The following is a 22511-nucleotide window of genomic DNA, read 5'->3' on the forward strand; positions in this document are numbered from 1 at the left end:
GACTCTGGGATCATGCCTGAGCTGAAGGGAGACACTTAACAGACTCAGCCACCCAGGTGTCCCCCAGAAGAATTTTTTTTTAAACATCCTTTTTAAAGGAATTTGTATAGCTTCAAACAAACAAAAAGGACAACCACTCAAATGGCTGTTGAAGTCATTTAAAAGTCCAGAGATTCATTTTGTTCAGATCGATGAACAAAGGATGAGTTTGAAAATGGAGCCATAAAATCAGATCCAAAAAGAGGCTCCTTGTGGATCTGAATTCTGGAGACTCTTCAAATGTGGCTCCATGTGCTCACACCAGGCTTCAGAAAAGTATGCAGAACATGAAGGAGAATCAAGGAGACCAAAAATGAAAGGCTTATAAGCACCAATGGGACACAAAGAGCCACCAGCATGCTTCTCAGTGGTCTACAGGGGCACCAGGGACCTTGGGGCTGGGACCTGCCGGGCAGGAATAGCCAAAGATGACTGGGAGTAAGACATCATGCTGCTAGTCCACGGTGAGCATGGCAGGCCCACGCCACACTCATTTGAGAAGCCAAGGAGGCCAGTGAAAATCATGGCCCCGCTAAATGAGACAGCTCAGAGCATTCAAAAATTCACTTCTTAAAAAAAAAAAAAAAAAAAATTCACTTCTTCTTTTTTTTTTTTTTTTTTTTTTGTAAAATGCATTCTTTTGCTAGCAATCAACCCAAATCCTCAGGATACGGTGCTCAAAAGCAATTTAGGGAGGCGATTTTCTATATTCCAGCACACAAAAAGGCAGTACAGATGCATAATTCGTTTTATTTCACAGCATTATATTTCATGATATCAATTTGGCTGCAGCAGCTTCCTATGCCAGACGGGGCTAGAACAAGAGCACACAGGAAAAGTGGAAGGAGCTGAGTGTTCTGGTAGGCCTGTGAGAGCTACCTGAGCCTGACTAGGTTCACGCACTGGCTCTGGGAGCTGTGATCTTTAGCAGCTTATTTACCCCGGGCCTCAATTTCCTTCTCTGGGAAATGGAAATAATGAACAATTGCTACTTCCAAAGGTTGTGGTGAAGATTTAAACAAAAGAATGCATGTGAAGGGGATGCCTGGGTGGCTCAGCAGTTGAGCATCTGACTTAGGCTCAGGGTGTGATCCTGAGCCCCGGGATCCTGGAGCCCCGGGATCCTGGAGCCCGGGGATCGAGTCCCACATTGGGCTCCCTGCATGGAGCCTGCTTCTCCCTCTGCCTGTGTTTCTGCCTCTCTCTCTCTCTGTGTCTCTCATGAATAAATAAATAAAATCTTTTTAAAAAATGCATGTGAAGAATATGGCTATTGTTTTAGCTACTGTTGCTAGAAACATGGGTCATTAGCACATCATGGATCTTGTAAATACACTCTCTCTATAATCCCACAGTACAGTGACCATGACAATCATAGTGACATAATAACTTGTCTCTTTCTGCAGAAACACTAGGCCGGTTCTAAGAAGGTGCATGAACACGACAAGGCTGGATGGTGATCTTTTTAAAAGCATTGTTGAGATCATTCTTGTAAGCATAGCCTAATCATGTTCAGTATGAGCAACTGTATCTCCCACAGTAGTAGTGCTGGGCATCTTCTGTCCCCTAAGATAATTCCTTTAATTCTTAGTTCTGTCGGGTTCTAAGTACTGTGTCAGAATAACGTCAGAGGCTGTTCCTTTGTTGCCAACAGTCTTCCCTTACAGGACGGCATTGTCTCCCCACTCTTCTCTGCTCCCTTCCTGCTGTGCCCTTTGCCCGGTGACTGTGTGGTCCCTCCCACCACTACTCCAGTCCCTTTCCTACACCGTGGATGTTGGGTTTGGCCCTATGACTCAGTTTGGCCAATGGCATGTTTGTGGATGTGATACAAGCAAAGGCTTGAAATGTGTGTTTGGGCTCGCCCTCCGGCATCTGGCACTTTGGTCATTGCCACGGGAAAAACACGTTCCAGCCAGCCCGCTGGTCCAAGAAATGTGAAGTAGACACAGATCCAGCCTTCAGCTTGGAGCCAAACCCAGTCGAGCACAGGCTGGACTGTGCAACCTGCAGACACAGGAGTGGTAACGTCTTTGCTGTTTAAACCACTGAGTTTTGGAGGGGTTTGTTACGCAGCCAAAGCTAACTGGTAAACCTCCAGTCCTTTTTGTCTTTGGTATACTATAAACACAGCTTAAAAAAAAATCCACAAATATTGTCAGATACAGATATGTATGAGGTAATATACAAGTTTATATAAATAGCAGAGAAATACATGTGACCAAGTTTACTAGAGAATATGCTTTTTCCTTCCTCAAATTTTCCAAGTGAGTCAAAATGGCTTTATGAGAGTATGAATCAAACATGATACAAACAAAAATCTACTCTTTAATTAGTGGGTTAGTTTTTTTTATGTCAGTTTGTAGGCAATGGGAAATAGCACAAAAATTTATCAGAATAGTAATGTTTGGAGCAGAAAAGCTTGTAAATTTAAAATTAATTAATTACATTAATTAACTACATCTCTTTGCCTATAATCATTTCTGTTTATTGATTTAAGTTTTTTTTACGATTTTATTTATTTATTTTTTATTTTTTATTTTTTTATTTGACACACAGAATACACAAGCAGGGAGAGTGGCAGACAGAGGCCGAGGGAGAAGCAGACTCCCCACTGAGCAGGGAGCCCAATGTGGGGCTCCATCGGGACCCCAGGATCATGATCTGAGCTGAAGGCAGACGCTCAACCAACTGAGCCACCGGGTACCCCTGATTTAAGTATTATTAACCAAAAATAAGGTAAAATCCACTATCCTTTATATCAGAAACAATATTATTTGGCTCAGAAGCTCACTCTTTTCACTCCTCATTCTATACAAACACTTCCTACATGTATGTTTAGCATAATAATAGGGTTAGTGCCATGCAATGGAAATCAGATGCTTTTGGCATATTTTGAAAAGACAAAACCAGTTGGCTAGATTTTAAGCTGAAGAGATAATTCACTGTGTCCATCAAGGGGCATTTGGCTGCAATTCGCAGAAACTCTCCTCTAAGCCATAAGAGTATCTGTTGTTTACCTAACAGGAAAATCAAAGACAGCTCCTCAGGACAGGTCTGCCAGTTTACCAATGTCATTAAGAACTCAGTCTTTCTGTCTTTCCACTTTGCATATTGGCCTATCACCCCCACATGTCACCTCATGGTTGCAAGATGGCTGCCGCGGTTCCAAGTATCACATACAAGTTCAAGCAGAAAGAAGGGAAAGCCACTACTGAGTCCCCCCCCTACTCTCAACATGTAGCAGGAAAGCAAAAGCTCTAGAAGCTTATCTGAGACTCCCTCTTGCGTCTCATTGGCAAGAAATGGAGCACACACCCACAACACTACTCGCTAAGAGGGAGACTAGGAAATTGACTCTCTACTGAAACAGGTTGAGATTGTCATGCTAGGTTTTGAAATATCATGAATCATCCTCCCAGACTGGGCACACTGTCACTGTGAGCAAAATCTGGGTTCTGTTAACAGGAAGAAGGGAGGAAATGGATCTGGGCAAATAGCATTTTGCACATTGCCACATTGCCTTAGCTGCCCTTGCGTACCTGGTCTTCTCAACCTGCTGGAGGCAGGAAAATAAATAAGATGTGGAATTGTGCTTTTACCTTTTTTTCCCCCATCCTGGACAACTTGAACTCCTTTTGGCATCTGAATAAGTAGCATATACTGCCCTACTCCCAAATGTCCAAACGGCATTCCAGGGAGTGCCTAGAGGCCCTGAAACCCATCCATGGGTGACTAAGTTAGGAAATCCAATCAAGATCAACTCAGTCTTGTAAGCCTAGGCTGGTCCCCCACAGTACGCAGCCTCTAGGTTCCACTCTCCTGTTTCAGGTATAGCCGTGCATTGGGGCTGCTGCTTGCTGATTCTGAACTTTGTAGAATCTCTCCATAACTGAGCTTGCAACTGAGGAGACTTAACATTGAAAGTGGTATAACAAGAAAAATTAGATTTTCATGGTCGATTATGCTGAAAATAAAGAGACCAAAAGTTAAAACCTGAGTTCTCCACTTCAAAGCATATTCATTATCAAGCCTCTGATTACAGAATATTATACACGGGAAACTGCATGAGCCTGGCTCTTGCTGCTGAAAATCTATAATCCCAGACAATCTGGTAATAATCTCATTTGAGTCATCAAAGGGGAGGGCATGACATTAAGTTATTAAATAATATGTGATTGCTTCTGGACGTGTAAATGCCCTTGGAAATGCAAAGTTCTGGGATCAGTTGTTAAGTCTTCACTCCATGTTCCAACCAGTAGAATCAGAGATTGCCAGCAATGGCCTCAGTCACACCTGATACTCTACAGAAACAGATTTGATTTGTGAAATGAGGACAGTGATTTGTAAGCACAGCCGGCAGAATTAGAATCCTCACGCTGCAGTCACCCCTAGAAATACTGTCAGACAGATTTCTAGTAATAACGGGACAGCGAGGGCAGCCCGGGTGGCTCAGCGGTTGAGCGCCTGCCTTCGGCCCAGGGCCTGATCCTGGGGTCCTGGGATCGAGTCCCACATCGGGATCCTTGCATGGAGCCTGCTTCTCCCTCTGCCTGTGTCTCTGCTTCTCTCTCTCTCTCTCTCTCTATCTCTCTCTCTCTCTCTCTCCCTCTCTGTGTCTCATGGATAAATAAATTAAATATTTTAAAAATAACGGAACAGCAATTCAAACTTCATTCTTGGGCAGAAAAACAAGGAGGAAAGGAAAAGAACAGAAAAGTGTGGGGGAAATGTAAAAACAATTCTTTTTTCTGCCTAGATTAAGAACCTGCTTTTCAATTTCATCTCCTTCTTTGTCAGTCCAGTAAAGCAATATCATGTGCAACTTTATGCTTCAAAAAAAAACCCAAAGCTTCTGGTTCAACTTACCACATTTCCTCTCTACCAACAGACATTCTCCAATGGCTCCTTCTTATGGTCGCTGAGGGATCTTGTACTTTGCACGAGTTTTGATTTTGTGATGATCTGGATCATTCTGTAAGCAGTTATGAAATATCTCCCATAGAGCTGTGGCCCAGGGAAGACGGAGGAATTAACTCAACAGAGGAAAGAGCAGTGTGAGTGGTCTTATTCCCAGGCAGACAGCTGTCGGTGTGATCTCAGCGAGAACCATAGAACAGAGGCATCAACTCCTTCCCCTGGTCCTCAGCTCGGAGAGCAGAGCCTTGGGTTCCATCGAGGGAAGGCTCTGGGCTCTGGTTTCAGCCCAGTGACTGTGAGATCCTATTTCCTCTCTGTCTGAACCCAGTTATCTGAAGCAGATGCTTGTTGGAGTCTGTCTGCAATCCCAACCTTACTTCAGCCCCTTATCATTTCCTTCTAGCTCAGCTTCAGCTCCAAAGGCTTGTTTATGCTCAAGAGGAACATGGATGGCTGTCCCAACCTCCTCCTGAGCATAAAGAACCCCCACCTTTGCCAGGCTTCATAGGGTGGGGAAAGGCCTGGGTTCCTGGGGGAAATTTTCCCCAAAACATAACTGAAAGTAGAGCGATTTCATATCTACTTTCTTTTCTTCTTCTCTTCTTTTTGTTCTATCTGTGCTTTCTTCCCCCCTCCTCCACCCTTCCTCCGTACAAATTTACAGCAGAAACCTGCCATTCTAGTAATTTAAAAGCTATTTTACTCCAGTATTAAAGATGTCCTGTGTAACAGAGCTTCTGGTTCATTTCATGAAAATTTATTTCCATACATATGAACCAACAATTTCAAAGACTCCGATGCATATAAAATTAATAAACCTGAACGCCGCCCGCTAGCACAACCGTGGTAAAATCTACAAATTGAAATCACCGTTGCGGCCCCAATATATTCACATTTTAAAACTACGTGGCCTCCTCAACCAAATAAATGTTTGCCCTCTAGTGAGCAGTCTTGGTGTGGGGCTAGAGGGCACCAGAAGGGCAAGTTCAGAGGTCCTTAGGACATTTGGGTTAGGACAAGAAGGTCTAGAGTGGGGGCCATGGAACTCTGGGGATAGGCCAGAATGGGCGAGATTCCGAGTAACCCAGGACAACTCCGGCTCTTGCATCAAAGAAGAGGAGGAACCAGTAACAACGGCGTGCCCAATACCTGCCCAGTTTTCTAATCACTTTGCATACACCAGTTGGTTTCATCTTCGGGTTTCGTACATGAAGGATGTAGGTCTTCCCCTTTCACAGATGGGGGAACAGAGTTCTTTGAAAACTCTTTGTCAGCCAGTCCTCAGTTCATAAGCCAGCCAATGGGGCAGATCCCATTTCTCTTATTCAGCATTATCCCACTGTTTTGCCTTATGCCTCATATATAGAAGGCACTCGCTTGAACACTTGAATAAGCAGCCCTCCCCTGACCATCTTCCTAGTAGGTCTTGGGAGCAGATCTTGCTAGACTTTAAGGAGACCTTAACTAATTAGGAGCGCTCTCCTTTTCCTTTGAGGCAGGGGATCAGCCATAAGACTCCAGTTCCCTGATACCAATCAGGACCACATGCTCTGGCCATATCTGTGTCTCAGGTCCGGGTAAACATATCTGTGAGAGACTCCCGGGGTCAGGTTCCTGGTTCTGCAGTCCAAGCCCTCTGGTGGGTATCTCAACCTTTCATCGGGCTTCTTCAAGCAAGGGAAGCGCGTGATCACCAGTATCTTCCCTCCATCTAACTCATGGCCAACCCCACCGTGTATCTCAACGATAATATTGTGTCCTGTGTCCCCAAAACATTTGATAAGAGCATTCAGAACAAATACAGATCCCTTGAGGGATGATAGTCCTAGTAATTTTGATTTTACATCTATGTTTGTCAAATTAATTCCTTCTGGGCTGAGATTTATTCATATTTCATCACCACTATCACATCAAGTAGAGAATCTTTTCATTTTCTCATCTGATTTATTCAACTGTATCTCTTTGCATCTAGGAAAAAACCAAAAAGATTGTTTCTCAATACATTTGAGAAGTTGAGCTGAGTATAGAGAATCTGGCTGTGTGATCACCAATTGCTTGGAAACACTGTTGAGGTTTGTTGCTTCCTATCACTAACATACCCCGTCACCACACTCCCTCTCAATCCTTAAGGTGGTATGGTAGCAATACTGGTATGTATTACACTAACTTCTTTTTATTTTTAATTCGAAAAAAAATTTAGGCAGAAAGAAGTTGAAAAGAGAGTGCAAAGAATTTTTATACACCCTTCACTGAGATTCCCTGAATGTTGGCATTTTACATTCATTGTTTCTCCTTCTGCATATATACATATACATACAGAGGGTGCTCAATTAATGCATGTTGAGTTACTTGGTCTCTTGAGGATATTGAATTATCAGATCTCTAATTTTCTTTCTCTAAGGAATCTATAATCTTATCGCTGTATAAAGATAAATTCTTTATTTTAAAAGATTTTATTTATTTATTTAACAGAGAGAGAGAAAGTGTGCTCATAAGCAGGGGGAACAGCAGGAGAGGGAGAGGGAGAAACAGGCTCCTCACTGAGCAGGGAGCCCAATGTGGGGCTCGATCCTAGGACCCCAAGATCATGACCTGAGCCAAAAACAGACACATAACCAACTGAGCCACCCAGGTGCCCCTAAGGTAGATTTTTTCATAGTATTTGTAATATGTATTCATACACAGTATCAAAACACCAATAATCAACCTAGCCCCGTGATAAGCTAATAGTTCAAATGCAAATACTTCACATTTCCAAGAAAAAAAAACATCAGGCTAGATGCCAACTCCAAGAATTGGCTTGTAAATAGGACATGAGTAAGAGTGGATTGCCCCTGCCCAAGAAATGGAAAATAAGAGGAAACTGATGTAGACCTGAAGAGGTAGACCTGGAAAAATCAGCTGGGGATGGATCAAAGCCACCTGCCCATCTGGGACTCACTGATGCCCATACTCGCGGGTCCCACAAGTGCCACATACTCAACTAGCTCACACCGAAGTCCCTAAGTCTGCTCGTTTCCCTGTGTTCTCTATTCTACTTGGTGACACTGTCGCTAATTCTGGGAGTTGAGATGCCTCCTCAGAATTGTCTTTCATTCCCAACTTCTGATCACAGTCACCAGGTTCTGCTCAGCTGGGAGACTGCGGACCCTGATTGCTCAGGAGAGCTCAGGACCAATCCAGTGGAGACAGACATGGGGACTTTGTATTCAGAGCCTTAATTCAGAGACTTAAAGATAAGGATTTAAGGAGATGTGGTCCAGAAAGCTCCCCGGGGAAGCCAGGGTAGTCCTGCGGATGTGGTTGCTTCTGTACCATTGTATCTTGTGAGGTTAGTGCTAGCAGGAATTAGAGATAGGTTAGTAGGAAAGCTACTTGGAAGCAAAGCTCTAAATCTCACCACCATAGTAACTCCTGGTGGTTTGTCAGGGGGCCGTGGGGGGTTAGGGGGAAGGGTCCCAGAGAGCTTTGCTAGGAAACAATTTGCAGAGCCCGCCTGCCTGCTCCTGCCTATGCTCTGCCCATGTTCATCTCCAGATTGCTAAATAATGTCTCCCTGTTCTGTTTCATTAAAGGTGAGCATTTGGCAGAGGTGTGTGGCCTAACCACTGTTTTCAAATCCTGAATCAGCTCAAGCCTAAACTAGAAAGGAAGAGAGAGATTCTAGAATTCTAGAGATGAAACAGGCAGACCTCGGGAACTAAATGTGAGAAGTGAGCACGAGATGCAGAGAGAGGCCATTCGCCCTGGTTGAGGCCCTACTGTGAGCCAGATGCTGTGCATACATATTAGTATTTATGCGAGGCAGCCCTCATTAGCCCCATTTTATGGATGAGAAATCGAGTTTCAGAGAGGTGAAGTGACTTGCCAAGGGTCACACAGCTAACAAGAAAGGGGTCAAGACACTGCCCATTAACATAAAATCTTTTTCTTTTTTTTTTTTTTTTCTGTTAAGCAGCATAACCTAGTCTTCAAATGAAATCTTAAACAAAGGCCCAGTACATAAAACAGATCTGCTCTCATGGGGTGCCTGGTTGGTTCAGCTGAAAGAGCGTGTGACTCTTGATCTCAGGGTCATGAGTTTGAACCCCACATTGGGCGTAGAGATTACTTAAATAGATAATAAATACACTTGAAAAAACAGATCTGCTCTGGTTAGAAAGGAATAAAGGGAAAGGCAAAACTATGGAGACAGTAAGAAAATCAGGGGTTGGGGGACTACAGAGAGGGAGGGATGAATAGGTGGAGCACAGAGAAAATTTAAGGTAGAGAAGCGACTCTGTATGGCACTGTAATGGTGGATACATGTCATTGTATATTTGAACAAACCCATAGAAGGTACACCACCAAGGGTGAACCCCAAAGTTGACTGTGGACTCAGTGATGATGATGTGTCAGTGCAGGTTCATCATTTGCAGCAAATGTCCCACTCTGGAGGAGGATGGTGGGAGGGAGGCAGGGTGTACATGTATGTGGGCAGAAGGATATGGGAAATCTCAGTACCTGCCTCTCAGTTTTGCTGTGAACATAAAACTACTCTAAAAATAAAGTCTCTGTACATTTTATTTTATTAAGAGTGGGAGAGAGGGAGAGGGAGAGAAAGAATCTTAAGCAGGCTCCATGCCCAGCACAGAGACCAACGTTGGGCTCAATCTCACAACCCTGCAATCATGACCTGAGCCAAAATCAAGAATTAGTTGCTTAATGGACTGAGCTACCCAGGAGCCCCTGTAAATTTATTTTATTTTTTTTAAACATTTGTTAATTTATTAGAGAGAACGAGAACATTGGGGGAGGGGCAGAGGGAGATAATCTTCAAGCTGACTCCCTGCTGAGCATGGAGCCTGATGTGGAGCTTGATCTCAGTCCCAGAGATCATGACCTGAGCCAAGACCAAGAGTTGGACACTTAACCGACTGAATCATCCAGGCACCCCTATGACTTTTATTTTAAAAAGGACGAGGGTCCTTGAGTTTCTCCTTGACTGCCATCTCACTCTTCCCTTTGGAGGTCCTTGATGCCCTCGAGGGTCCTTCAAGGGCATAGGCAATATAAAGGTAGAAAGGCCAACATCACCACAAGAGGCAACCCCTTCTGGGAAGAACCCAAAAGCAGCCCTCTGCACTCCACACCAGATGTACAGTACAGCTCTTTCTTCTAACCACTCTGAATTCTGTTCCTGGTCTCTTCCCCCAAATGCAGAGCAGGAATCTCTCTGAGAGTGATTCCTCCAGGTGCTAACCTCTTAGGACATAAGGAGCTCACGTGACTGGAATGTGTTTGCCCCAGTGCTGTGAACTCCTGGGGTCTCCTCTGGCCCAGGCAGCTTCTCAAGCCAGCCACCCTGAGGGAAAAGAAAGAATGTCTAGAGACAGACATGGCCAGGACAGCTCTAAGACCCAGAGCTGCTCCACCTTCTACAGTTCAGAAAGGAGAATGAAAGAAAATGTTAAGAGAGGCTTCCTGGCTCCATCTTCCTGGATGGCAGGCATTTTTTTTTTTTAACTTCTAAAACTCCTGTTTATTTCCTTGTGTCAACAGTCAGCACACGTGGACCCCCAGAGGCATTTAACAGAGGCACACTGAATAAAGAATTCTGAGGCATTTAGGGAGACTCTCTCCTCACCCACCAGGGACTCCTGAACATGGTATAACAGTTGCAATAAATGGGGGGATCCCTGCGTGGCTCAGCAGTTTAGCGCCTACCTTCGGCCCAGGGCATGATCCTGAAGTCCTGGGATCAAGTCCCACGTCAGGCTCCCTGCATGGAGCCTGCTTCTCCCTCTGCCTGTGTCTCTGCCTCTCTGTGTCTCTCTGAAATAAATAAAATCTTAAAAAAAAAAAAAAAAAACAGTTGCTATAAATGATTCAAAAGCAAGGAGAGTGGAAATGTCTCCTTCAGCCTCCTAAGCTGTGACCCAGGGATGAGAAAATTTCTGATGGAGGCAAGTGGATTGAAGAAACTCTCCTTAAAGTTTAGAACCCTTTGGAACCATTCTTCATTAGCCCCTATCCTGAGGAATAATGTTTCTTCCAACCTAATCTTGTTAATCAATATTACCAGCAGGAGGCAATGGCTCAGAACACCTCCAAACACCACCCCTCAATCACTAACGTTTGGCTTTTTTTTTTTTTTCTTTTTAAATTTATTTATTCATGATAGTCACACACAGAGAGAGAGAGGCAGAGACACAGGCAGAGGGAGAAGCAGGCTCCAAGCACCGGGAGCCCGACGTGGGATTCGATCCTGGGTCTCCAGGATCGTGCCCTGGGCCAAAGGCAGGCGCCAAACCGCTGCGCCACCCAGGGATCCCTAACATTTGGCTTTGAGTTGAGTTCTATCCCCTCAATGTGCTTGACTAATAGGATGCAGCAAAACAGATGCCATCCCAATATCTGGCCAAGGTCTTATTGGCTCAGCAGTTTTTACTTTCTGCCTCTTTGGAATGGTTGTTCTCGAGTCACTGCCATGCTGCCGGAGATCCACGCTACATGGAGCGGCCACGTGCTGGTGCTCCAGTCCACAGCCCCATCTGAGCCCCCAGCCACACGCAGCATTAGCTGTGGTGATATGGCTGCACCATCTTGGACATCCAACCAACCCAGGTGAGTTGGCTCTGCAGTGAGCAAACTGCAGATGGCTCCAGTCCCAGCCACCATCTGAGACTCCCGAGAGAGAAGGACCCAACTGAGCCATAAACCCACAGAAATAGGAGAGCTATGTTCATCTCCTAGGGCCGCCTTACCACAGTACTACAAACTGCATGGCTTAAACCGATAGAAATTCATGAGAGACACAGAGACACAGGCAGAGGGAGAAGCAGGCTCCCTGGGGGGCGCCTGATGGAGGATTTGATCCCAGGACCCCAGGATCATGACCTGAGCCAAAGGCAGACACTCAACACTGAGCCACCCGGGTGCCCCAAAGATCTTATTTTCAAATAAGATCTTTCTTAGGGTGTATTCCTCATTAATATCTACGTACAAATGTCAAGGTCTTCATTCTAAGCCTATTCTATTTAAGTATCACAGGCTGAGAGTCAGCAGACTTGTATCTGTCCCTGGCTAGCTGTGTGATCTCAGGCAAATCAACCAGCCTCTCTGGGCATTAGCTGCATCCATTCAACCAACATTTACTAGAATCCTACAATATGTTGGCAGAGGTAGGGGATCAAGAGTTCACAGAGCCCAGTCTCTCATTTCACAGACCAGGAAGGTGAGCCATGGTGGGTTAAAGGAGCCTCCAGTCATAAAGCAGATGTATTCTGATAGTATTCATCTGTTAAATGACGGGTTTGGGGCAAATTTTCTCAAAGGCTTTTTCCAGTCATTACACTGATTCTGATTCTAAAACCATGAATCTCTATTTTACTCATTTTAAATTAAAAAGAAATACTACATTCAATTCAACTGATGCATTTCTGAGACTCAGAAGTTGTGACTGCCAAATTATGTCCCCACAATTTCCTTGACTTTGATGCTTATGAATTACGAAGCCAATGAATAGAAAGTTTCATCAAACCATCAAAAGCTAAAATGGCTTTTTTTGTACTTTCAGTTTGCATGACTTTGAAGATCCTGTTTTTACTAATCCCAATAATGTCTTCATACTTTCAAAAGCCCCTAGAATACCTCCTTGTGGCAAAGCTGAATCACAGGGCTCATCTACCAAGAGCTCAGCCTTGGAGAGGCACTCGTTGCCTGATTTATTTTTTTATTTTTTATTTTTTAAGATTTTATTTATTTATTCATGAGAGACACAGAGAGAGAGGGAGGCAGAGACACAGGCAGAGGCAGAAGCAGGCTCCATGCAAGGAGCCCGATATGGGACTCAATCCTGGGACTCCAGGATCACGTCCTGGACCAAAGGCAGGTGCTTAACCGCTGAGTCACCCAGGCATCCCTCATTGCCTGATTTAATAGAAAAAATAATAATTTGAGACTAACATGGAAAAAATATGAATATTCATCATACATACAAGATATATGATATATATGCATATATACATGTACACACATATGAATATATATCACATACTCATATATCATTTTCTTTGAAAATAGGAAGAGGGGCACCTGAATGGCTCAGTGGTTGAGCGTCTGCCTTTGGCTCAGGTCATGATCCCGGGATCCCAGGATCGAGTCCCACATCAGGTCCCCCAACAGGGAACCTGCTTCTCCCTCTGCCTGTGTCTCTGCCTCTCTCTGTGTGTCTCTCATGAATAAATAAATAAAATATTAAAAAAAAAAAAAAACTTGAAAATAGGAAGACGGGATCCCTGGGTGGCGCAGCGGTTTGGCGCCTGCCTTTGGCCCAGGGCGCAATCCTGGAGACCCGGGATCGAATCCCACATCGGGCTCCCTGCCTGGAGCCTGCTTCTCCCTCTGCCTGTGTCTCTGCGCCTCTCTCTCTCTCTCTCTCTGTGACTATCATAAATAAATAAAAATTAAAAAAAAAAAAAAGAAAAAAAAATAGGAAGACATCTCAAATGTGGTATGAATATGTGTTGGAACTGTTTGCTTGAGATGCATATTGGATTCATCCTCCAATTATGCCCAGTGCCAGAGTACGAGACTTAATGACCTGCAGGAGCATTTATATGAATGAATTGCTTTTGGAACTGAAAGGCACATCATGCAGAATGTAAGTTAACGGTGACACCAAGCATGTGCTGGGTAAAAAGATGTTTTAATAATGCATCAGGAGAAAATCTGGGTAAGTGGGATTAAGATACAGTTTTAGACTCTATGTTCGGCCACCGTAGCAAAACCTGAGAATATGAATCAGAATTAAAGAGTCATAAAATGAGAAAAGTGTGTGCTCCCTAGGCAGAGCACGGTATCCATCACCGAGAGCTCCAGGTGCTGGCAGCCTGTGTCAGGAGCACACAGGGATCATTTCTTTGTTCCTGGACACTCCTGGGCTCCTTGCTCTCTGTTCCCAAATCCTGGTTAAATGCATTTTTATTGCACTTGACCCCCGCGTGGTCATTATTAGTTTATAGCTCATGTCCCTGTCTAGGCTGTGAACATCTGTGGGAGATAAATTATGTCTTAAGTGTCTCGTGGACCCGTGCCTGGGGTACAGAGGTGATCAATGAGCAATCTTTCTCCAGCCCCTCCAGCGACAGCAGCAGAGATGCTGGGGGTGATGCAGACGGGAAGAGGGAGCTGAAATAATGGGGATTTGGAACAGAACAGATTTTTCCTTCCCGGCAGCCACGGGCGTAGCCTAACAAATCTGTTATTCATTCATACCTCTCCCCATCCAGCCCTCCTCGGCTGGGTGGTGCCTTCTGGCCCCAGGCTGCTGGGCACGTCCTCCTGACCCGCCACCTGACGGCGGCCCGAGGGCAGCTGTGTCTCCGGAGCATCTGCCACAGACTCCGGCCATGAGCACAGGGACAGATCCTTTCTCAACCGCTTCCCCCGAGACCAGGAGCAGGACTCAGACGTGGCAGGGATGAAGGAGAGGGACGTTTCCTCGAAGAGTTTTGGAAGCAGAGATCCCACTGCGCCTGGTTGGGACGTACTCCTGCCGGGGGCCTTTCTGCCCTGAAGGGAGGGCCCCCTTCAGCTCTGCCCCGGCTTCACCCCATCTCCTATCCCAGCTGCAGCTCTCTGGGGACCCGCAGACGACAGTGGTTCAGCCCTGGGCCCGAGATCAGGGACAACGTGGGCCTGGGTTTTCTGGGTCCCCGGAGCGTGGTCAGCGATGCCAGGTGCCGGGTGCCAGGTGCCAGCTCCCGCTCTGCACCCAAGGCCGGGAGCCAGCTGGACGTCACTTGTGAAGGTGCAGCTGGAATTTGCTGGGTGAGACCTCTCCTGCCAAAACCCGAGCTGGCTGCACTGTGGCAGCCTCGTGGGTCCTGCTAGAAGCTTCTCCACTAATTGTCTGCTCCTCTCTGCTGCTCTTTGCCAGTGAGCAAATGGGGCCCGGACCCGCTCTGCAAACGGCTCTGGGTGGGACCAAATGGATGGCTTGTTGGCAGGCGGCAAGTTTTGCAGACTTTCTTCTTTCCTCTGGGTTCCCTTTCCCACTGCTTTCTATTTCAGGCATCTAGTAAGGGCCCAATAACCCTCCGTGGTTCCCCCCGGCCGCCTAGCACTTTCCACATCAGTGGTTCCTTTCATCTTCCTGGGGGGAGAGGTCAGCTTCACTCCCGCCCTTTGCTCCTTCTGGGGTCTGGAGGCTGAAAGCATCTGCGGAGTCCCTGTCTCCCCCAAGGAGGGGAAATGTCGGGACCCTTGCCTGCAGCCCCACCACGGAAAAGAAAAGACCGACAGAAGAAGGGACAATGCTCTGAGGTTGGCAGTGACCTGGGTGGGCCAGGTCCTTGGTCGGGAGCCTTGAGGAGTCGCAGAGAGAACAAATCCTGGGGCTGGGTGTTGGGTGTCACTGTGGGTTAGGCCCTTTCACATCCTAGTATCTTCACTCCATCCTCACAACAGCCTTATGAAGAGGGCGGTATTCCCATTTCACAGATGGGAGCCCAGGGATATTAACAGCATTCCCAGGAAAATGATAGCTCTGAGATACAAATAGCCCCACCTGCCTGTCTACAAAAATCGTTTTTTCATGTTTCATTTGATTATATTATGAGGAAGTCTCAGAAATTTCAAGAGGTAAAGAATTCTGGTTGTGATTTTTTTTTTGAAAGATTTTATTTATTTATTTATTTATTTATTCATTCATTCATTCATTCATTCATTCATGAGAGAGGCAGAGATACAGGCAGAGGGAGAAGCAGGCTCCCTGCAGGGAGCCCGATGGGAGACTTGATCCCAGGACCACAGGATCATGACCTGAGCTGAAGGCAGACGCTCAACCAACTGAGCCACCTAGGCATCCCAAAAACCCCTTTTTAAAAGCAATTTGCCTGAGGGACTTTATGTCTGTTCAATCTAATAATAAAAATATTGGACCCTGAATTTTGTATGTCTTCCTTGTATTTTTTAATTTCATTTTTCCCGTAATTCATTTTTATTGATTTTATTAAAGGATCAGTCTGCAAGGCATTGGGGAAATTAAAAGCAAAACAAAACCAGTCTTTCCCCATCGATGGCTGGAGAAGCCCCATTTAGGGGGAAGCATATAGAACCAGCCTTGTAAAAAAAAATAATAATAATAATAAAAGAACCAGCCTTGTGAGAGGCCACTGGGGAAAACAGGAACCACCCCACCAGAATCCTGTCCTATTCTGACCAGTAGCTGTGGGGTGTGGCCTTGAACAGAGACTCTTAATACTTAATTTTTTTTAACATGTGGCAAAGACACATGGTACAAAATTGGAAAGGCACCCACCCCTCCACCATACGGCTCCTCTTATGGTTATCGGCTTCTCATCTTGCCCCCACACACAAGATTTTTCCCCATCTGAGCAGTCGGACAGACCTTCATATGTCCTCTTTCCCTCCCTCTAACCACGGACTTTCAAGTTGTGGCAGCTTTCTTGCCACTTCAGGTGGTGTCACAGCGCGTATCCTCACGCACACGGGAAGGAAGTAATCTTGATAGATGACTCTGCAACTAGATTACTTTCAGGCTCTTGGCAAGACTTTTTATTGTCAGTGTCATCAACGTCAGCTCTGTATATTAATATATCTTTTTCTGATTATAAAAGAAATATATGCTTATTATGAAACTCGAGTATCATAACAATCTATAACTCAAATGTAAAAATACCTGTCATCCCTCTGTGCCCTGGTCCTCATCATGACCACGGTGAAGCGCTTAGATAATCTTCCAGAGTTGTGTGTGTGCGTGCATGTGCGTGTGACCATAAATGTATGTATGTATGTATGTGTCTGTATATATATGTTACATATATATGTATTTAAACAAATGGAATCATGCAGTGTATTCTGTTCCATAACAATTGTCCCTAGATATTAAAGATTACATGGAAAATGCCAGACAAAGGTTCTGATACTACAAGAATGACTTAAAATCATCTATTTGTAAAGCGAAGAATTACTGAGAATACATCTCTCCAGATTTCAGACATGTGAAAATTTTGCCAATGTGTAGCCATATGGTTGTATGTTTATTTCCTTAAAGTTCACCCAAAAGGATTGTTCTCATGCAGTATTTATTAAAATGTATGTTTTCTGTCTAACATTATTGAACAAAACAAATATTTCCCTGGCCCAACCTAACCATCTTATTAACTGTAAATTGCATTATCTGAAATGCAATCAATATTCTTCTGGTATACAATGCTCCTAACATATAATTCTAAACCACATTAGTAGAGGGAGAAGGCTGCAGAAGATTTAATGCGCTTTGTCTTGTCTAGCTATTGTTCAGATTTCCTCATCCACACCCCCCGCAGTCTGAATTGAGCATTAATTATCACAGAGAGAAAATGTCACTTTTTAAAAAAACCCACCATTGACAATCGTAGGTCAAGAAATGACACTTTCAGGTTTGGCCCCACAGATGAAACAGCCCTTCCAAGAACATGCTTTGAGCGTGTTTTCTACTCCAAGTTCTGAGCTGGGGGCTGTGGGTGACACGAAAGTGGTGAGGATGTGGTCTCTGTCTTTGCAGAGATTTCTTAGGATGCAATTTCCCTCTTTCAGAAAGAGTGTAGTGTAAAAGATTCTACTCCTTGGTGATTTAAGCTCATAGACTGGATACCAATTAAGCATTTTTGCTGCTTAGGTGCACATGAAAACCCCCTTCTTGGGGTACCTGCATGGCCCAATCAGTTAAGCATCTGACTCTTGATTTCAGCTCAGATCATGATATCAAGGTCATGGGATTGAGCCCCAAATCTATCCCCTCCCACCCCACTTGCACATGTGTGTGCTCTCTCTCTCTCAAAAAACAAAAACAACACAAACACAAAAAAACCTTCTCAGTGTAGACGTCTCTCACTTCACACAGAACACAATTTTTTAGTTTCCTTAAACTGAATTTCTGCTAAATGAGCCCTTCCGTTATAAGATCAGACGGGCTTTCCAAAAACTAAACAAAATAAAAGCAAAAAAGCACTGTCTGGATATGCAAGAGAAGTATAATTTAAAAAGCAGGTGTCTAAAAATCACACAAAAATGCATGCTTCCCAGTGTGCAGCATTGAGCAAGCACTCAATATATTTTTGCTGTTGAATTAACATATTAATGATACTGATATTGGCAATGCTTTTTGGATTCCCCTTTGTCCATCAAGGGCTCATCCACTTCCTAAGTCTGACTCAGAAAATGCCAACACAACCATCACTGCGAAAGGAAACATACCCAAAACGATCCAGTACCCCTGACAATAACTATGGGTCTCATTCCCATCCAGTCCCCCTGTGAAAATTGTTGTTTCTGGAGCTTTGGGATTTAGTGAAGTTCTACTTGACCCTTAAACTTCCATATTCAGCTGTGTCTCCAAAGCAATTTTTTATAGGTTTTGCTTTAATTCACTTCTAGAATTTACTTTTGTCTTACCAATGTATTCGGTAAGGAGGTAAGTGGGTAGTTGGTTAGTTTCCTAAAGCTATGGAATTCCAATATCCAAGCCTCAGTGTGAGTGGTCTGATTTCTAGAAACACAGCTTTCTCCTTACGGATCTGGTGAATCTGACCAACAGACACCACCACTGCTCTCACTGGAAAGACGGCCCTGAAGCATCCTGAGTTTTCATCACCATCAGGTGATCAGAGATGCCGTAACTGCAGTCTTATAGTAAATACCCCCTTCCACATTCAGGTAGATATGTTTAAAACTACAGGAAGTGCCGGATTTAAGATGACCCACTTTCAAAACAAATTTTGAAATTAACACTAATTCTATGACACATAAACAAACCTTTCTGCTATTTCTTAACTTTTCCCATAGTGGTTTTTATGCTCTTTCCCCTCTTATTCCAGACCTTTATTTAAAAGATCACCTTTAGGGGCCCCTGGGTGGCTTAGTCAGTTAAGTGTCAGACTCAGTTTCTGCTCAGGTCATGATCTTGGGGTCCTGGGATTGAGCCCCGCATTGGGCTCCACACGCAGCGCGGAGTCTGCTTGAGAGTCTCTCTCCCTCTGCCTCTGCCCCTCCCCCCTCCCTCTCTAAATAAAACAAAATAAAAAAATAAAAGGTCACCTTTGTAATTCACCCACATTCTACTTGTGATGTCAGTTCCCAGCGGGCAACACTGGCCCATGTTCTTTCCAATTCAGGTCGGTGCCTGGTGTCTCTCTCTCCCATCTCTTCCCCTCCCTCCCCTTTCTGCATGCAGCTCTAGAAGGCAGTGGTGGCCCAGCCTTTTCCTAGTTATCTCTGTTTTTCTTTTTCCCCTCAAACTTTATAGACAAAAGCCTATGTCCAGTGGACACCTCGGAGTCTGTGAAGAAAAAAAATCCTGAGCTCTACTAGTTGCCAAAAGAAGAAAATCACTTAAGCTACTCTGTATAATTGCCATAATATTCAAGTTTACAGGGAAACTTAAGGGAAGTTATAAAGCTTCCCTTAGCAAGAGAAGTCTGTAGAAATTCTGAGACAGTCAACTGACACCATCATCACACAAACCCCAACCTCTCTCTCTCACACACACACACTCACGCACACATACATTCAGCTTATGAGGTGTCAAGCCTACAGAATTTCAAATGACGTCAGCCACAGCTACTACAGTTTTATGGGCTGGCAAAAGCTGGAGATGAAGAGCCCAAAGTGTTTTAAGCAGTTTGGTACCACAATTTTCTGCCAGGATATCCCTCCACAGTTAAATTCTCCTCTCTGCTTGACCAGGGTCCCCCCAGCAGGTCCTAGATCCTTCCTCCAGAACTTTCCTATTGTACTTGATGCTATCAGTTACCAAGGTCTACACATGATGGTTTTTTTTAAAAAAGAGGAGACGTAGGAAGTGAATCATTATAAGGTGGTTTGGTGGGGAGTAAAGATGGGAGCTCTTGTTCTAGCTTTGGCATATTATCATAGGTTGGAAAAAGAAACGTGGGAGTCCTAACCCCCAATACCTTAGAATGGGGCCTTATTTGGAATTAGGATTTTTGCAGATGTGAGTTGTTAAGATGAGGTCATATCAGGGTAGAGTAGGTTTTTAATCCACTATGACTGGTGTCCTTACCAGAAGAGGGAAGACACCATGTAAAGACAGACACACAAGGGAATGTCATGTGATGACATGACAGAGGCAGAGATGGGAGGGATGTGACTGCAAGCCAAGAAACACCAAGAGTTTCCAGCCACATCAGAAATGGGTGGAGGCAAGGAAGGATTCTACCCAGAGTCTCAGAGAACTTGACCTGACCCTGGGGCACCTGGGTGGCTCAGTGGTTGAATGTCTGCCTTTGGTTCAGGGCTTGATCCCAGGGTCCTGGGATCGAGTCCCATATTAGGCTCCCCGTGAGGAGCCTCTTCTCCCTCTGCCTATGTTTCTGCCTCCCTCTCTGTGTCTCTCATGAATAAATAAATAAAATCTTAAAAATAAAAAAAAGGTGAGTCTACCTACAGTATTCTGAAGGTAATTTGACCTTTACCACTTTCTAGAAGATCTAGGTGTCTGTTTACACCAACTGCATTGACCTTGAGATTTTGCCTCCATCTATCTTTGCTTTAAATTTCGCAAGGAGTGCTCACTTCGGCAGCACATATACTAAAACTGGAACGATACAGAAAAGATTAGCGTGGCCCCTGCGCAAGGATGACATGCAAATTCATGAAGAGTTCCATATTTAAAAATAAAATAAAATAAATTTCACAAGTAATTTGTAAACATATTCTCCATTTAAAAGATTCAAATGGGGGCACCTGGGTGGCTCAGTCAGTTAAGCGTCTGCCTTGTATCATGATCCCAGGGTCCCGAGATCGAGCCCCACATTTGGCTCCCCGTCCAGTTGTCTGCTTCTCCCTGTGCAACGAACCCTGCTCATGTTCTCTCTCTCTCTCTCTCTCTCTCTCAAATAAGTCCATAAAATCTTTAAATAAATAAAAGATTCAGAGGATACTAGAGCTTGTGGGAGAAAAGGTGAAAATCCCCTCCCTTCACCCCATTCCCACCCTCCTCCCCAGGGGTGGCCCCTGTTAGCCACAGGTCTGGCCTGTTGAGAGCTTTCCCTGTGCATTTCCACACTCACACATGTTCATAAGCACACAGAGAGTATGTAAAATATCACTCTCTTTCTAAACCTACCCCTCCAAAAGCCTATAGGTTGTCCTTCCTCCCAAACACAGCCTATATATTCAAAATTTTTTTAATTTTATTTTATGATAGGCACACAGTGAGAGAGAGAGTGGCGCAGAGACACAGGCAGAGGGAGAAGCAGGCTCCATGCACCGGGAGCTCGACGTGGGCACTCGATTCTGGGTCTTTAGGATCTCGCCCTGGGCCAAAGGCAGGCACCAAACCGCTGCGCCACCCAGGGATCCCCGGCCTATATATTCAATCTGAACTTTATCACAGGGTAAGATCTTCACATTATGCTCTTAGAATTTCGAGCTGTTATGATTTAGGCAGGGGATGCATTAGAAACTATTTGTAGGGATCCCTGGGTGGCGCGGCGGTTTGGCGCCTGCCTTTGGCCCAGGGCGCCATCCTGGAGACCCGGGATCGAGTCCCACGTCGGGCTCCCGGTGCATGGAGCCTGCTTCTCCCTCTGCCTGTGTCTCTGCCTCTCTCTCTCTCTCTCTCTCTGTGACTATCATAAATAAATAAAAATTAAAGAAAAAAGAAAGAAACTATCCTTTAAAAGCAATTTGCAGGGACGCCTGGGTGGCTCAGGGCGTGATCCTGGAGAGCCAGGATCGAGTCCCACATTGGGCTCCCTGCATAGAGCCCGCTTCTCCCTCTATGTCTCTGCCTCTCTCTCTCTCTCTGTCTCTCATGAATAAATAAAATTTAAAATAAATAAATAAAAGCAATTTGCAGGGCGCCTGGGTGGCTCAGTTGGTGAGGCATCTGCCATCATCTCGGGCCATGATCTCAGGGTCCTGGGATCGAGCCCCACATCGGGCTTCCTGCTCAGCGGGGAGTCTGCTTCTCCCTCTGCCTCTGCCCCTACTCTCCCTTGCTCTTGCTCTTGCTTGCTCTCTCTCAAATAAATAAATCTTTTTTTTTTAAGTTTTTTATTTATTTATGATAGGCACACAGTGAGAGAGAGAGAGGCAGAGACACAGGCAGAGGGAGAAGCAGGCTCCATGCACCGGGAGCCCGACGTGGGATTCGATGCCGGGTCTCCAGGATCGCGCCCTGGGCCAAAGGCAGGCGCCAAACCGCTGCGCCACCCAGGGATCCCTCAAATAAATAAATCTTTTAAAAAAATAAATAAAATTAAAAATAAAAGCAATTTTCATTTAACTCTAGGGCATTCTCATTACACAACTATGTGCACTATAATGCAGGTCCCAGGACAAATGAAAACAGATGTTGTAGACAAGAGGTGAGCCATACCTCTGAAGCTAAGAGCAATGAAGTCCATGTTTGCCATGAGAGAAAAGTTGAAAGTGCTTATGAATGCAGTCTATTATTTCGATCATGTCTACAAGTTCAGGGACTAGGGCAAAAAGTTTCCAAACTGAATATGGGCTTTATGAACATTCTATGAGCAACA

General features: G+C 44.8%; 1 non-coding gene across 1 annotated transcript; it reads left to right on the forward strand.

Annotated features, from left to right (window-relative positions):
- The first annotated feature begins 20533 nt into the window (after positions 1-20533).
- On the forward strand, positions 20534-20640 carry LOC140605559 (U6 spliceosomal RNA). The gene has a single exon (XR_012008200.1). It is a non-coding gene; the product is annotated as a U6 spliceosomal RNA (small nuclear RNA).
- The last annotated feature ends 1871 nt before the right edge of the window (positions 20641-22511 follow it).

Source organism: Canis lupus, chromosome 15, assembly GCF_048164855.1.
Source record: "Canis lupus baileyi chromosome 15, mCanLup2.hap1, whole genome shotgun sequence".
Taxonomy (NCBI): Eukaryota; Metazoa; Chordata; class Mammalia; order Carnivora; family Canidae; genus Canis; species Canis lupus.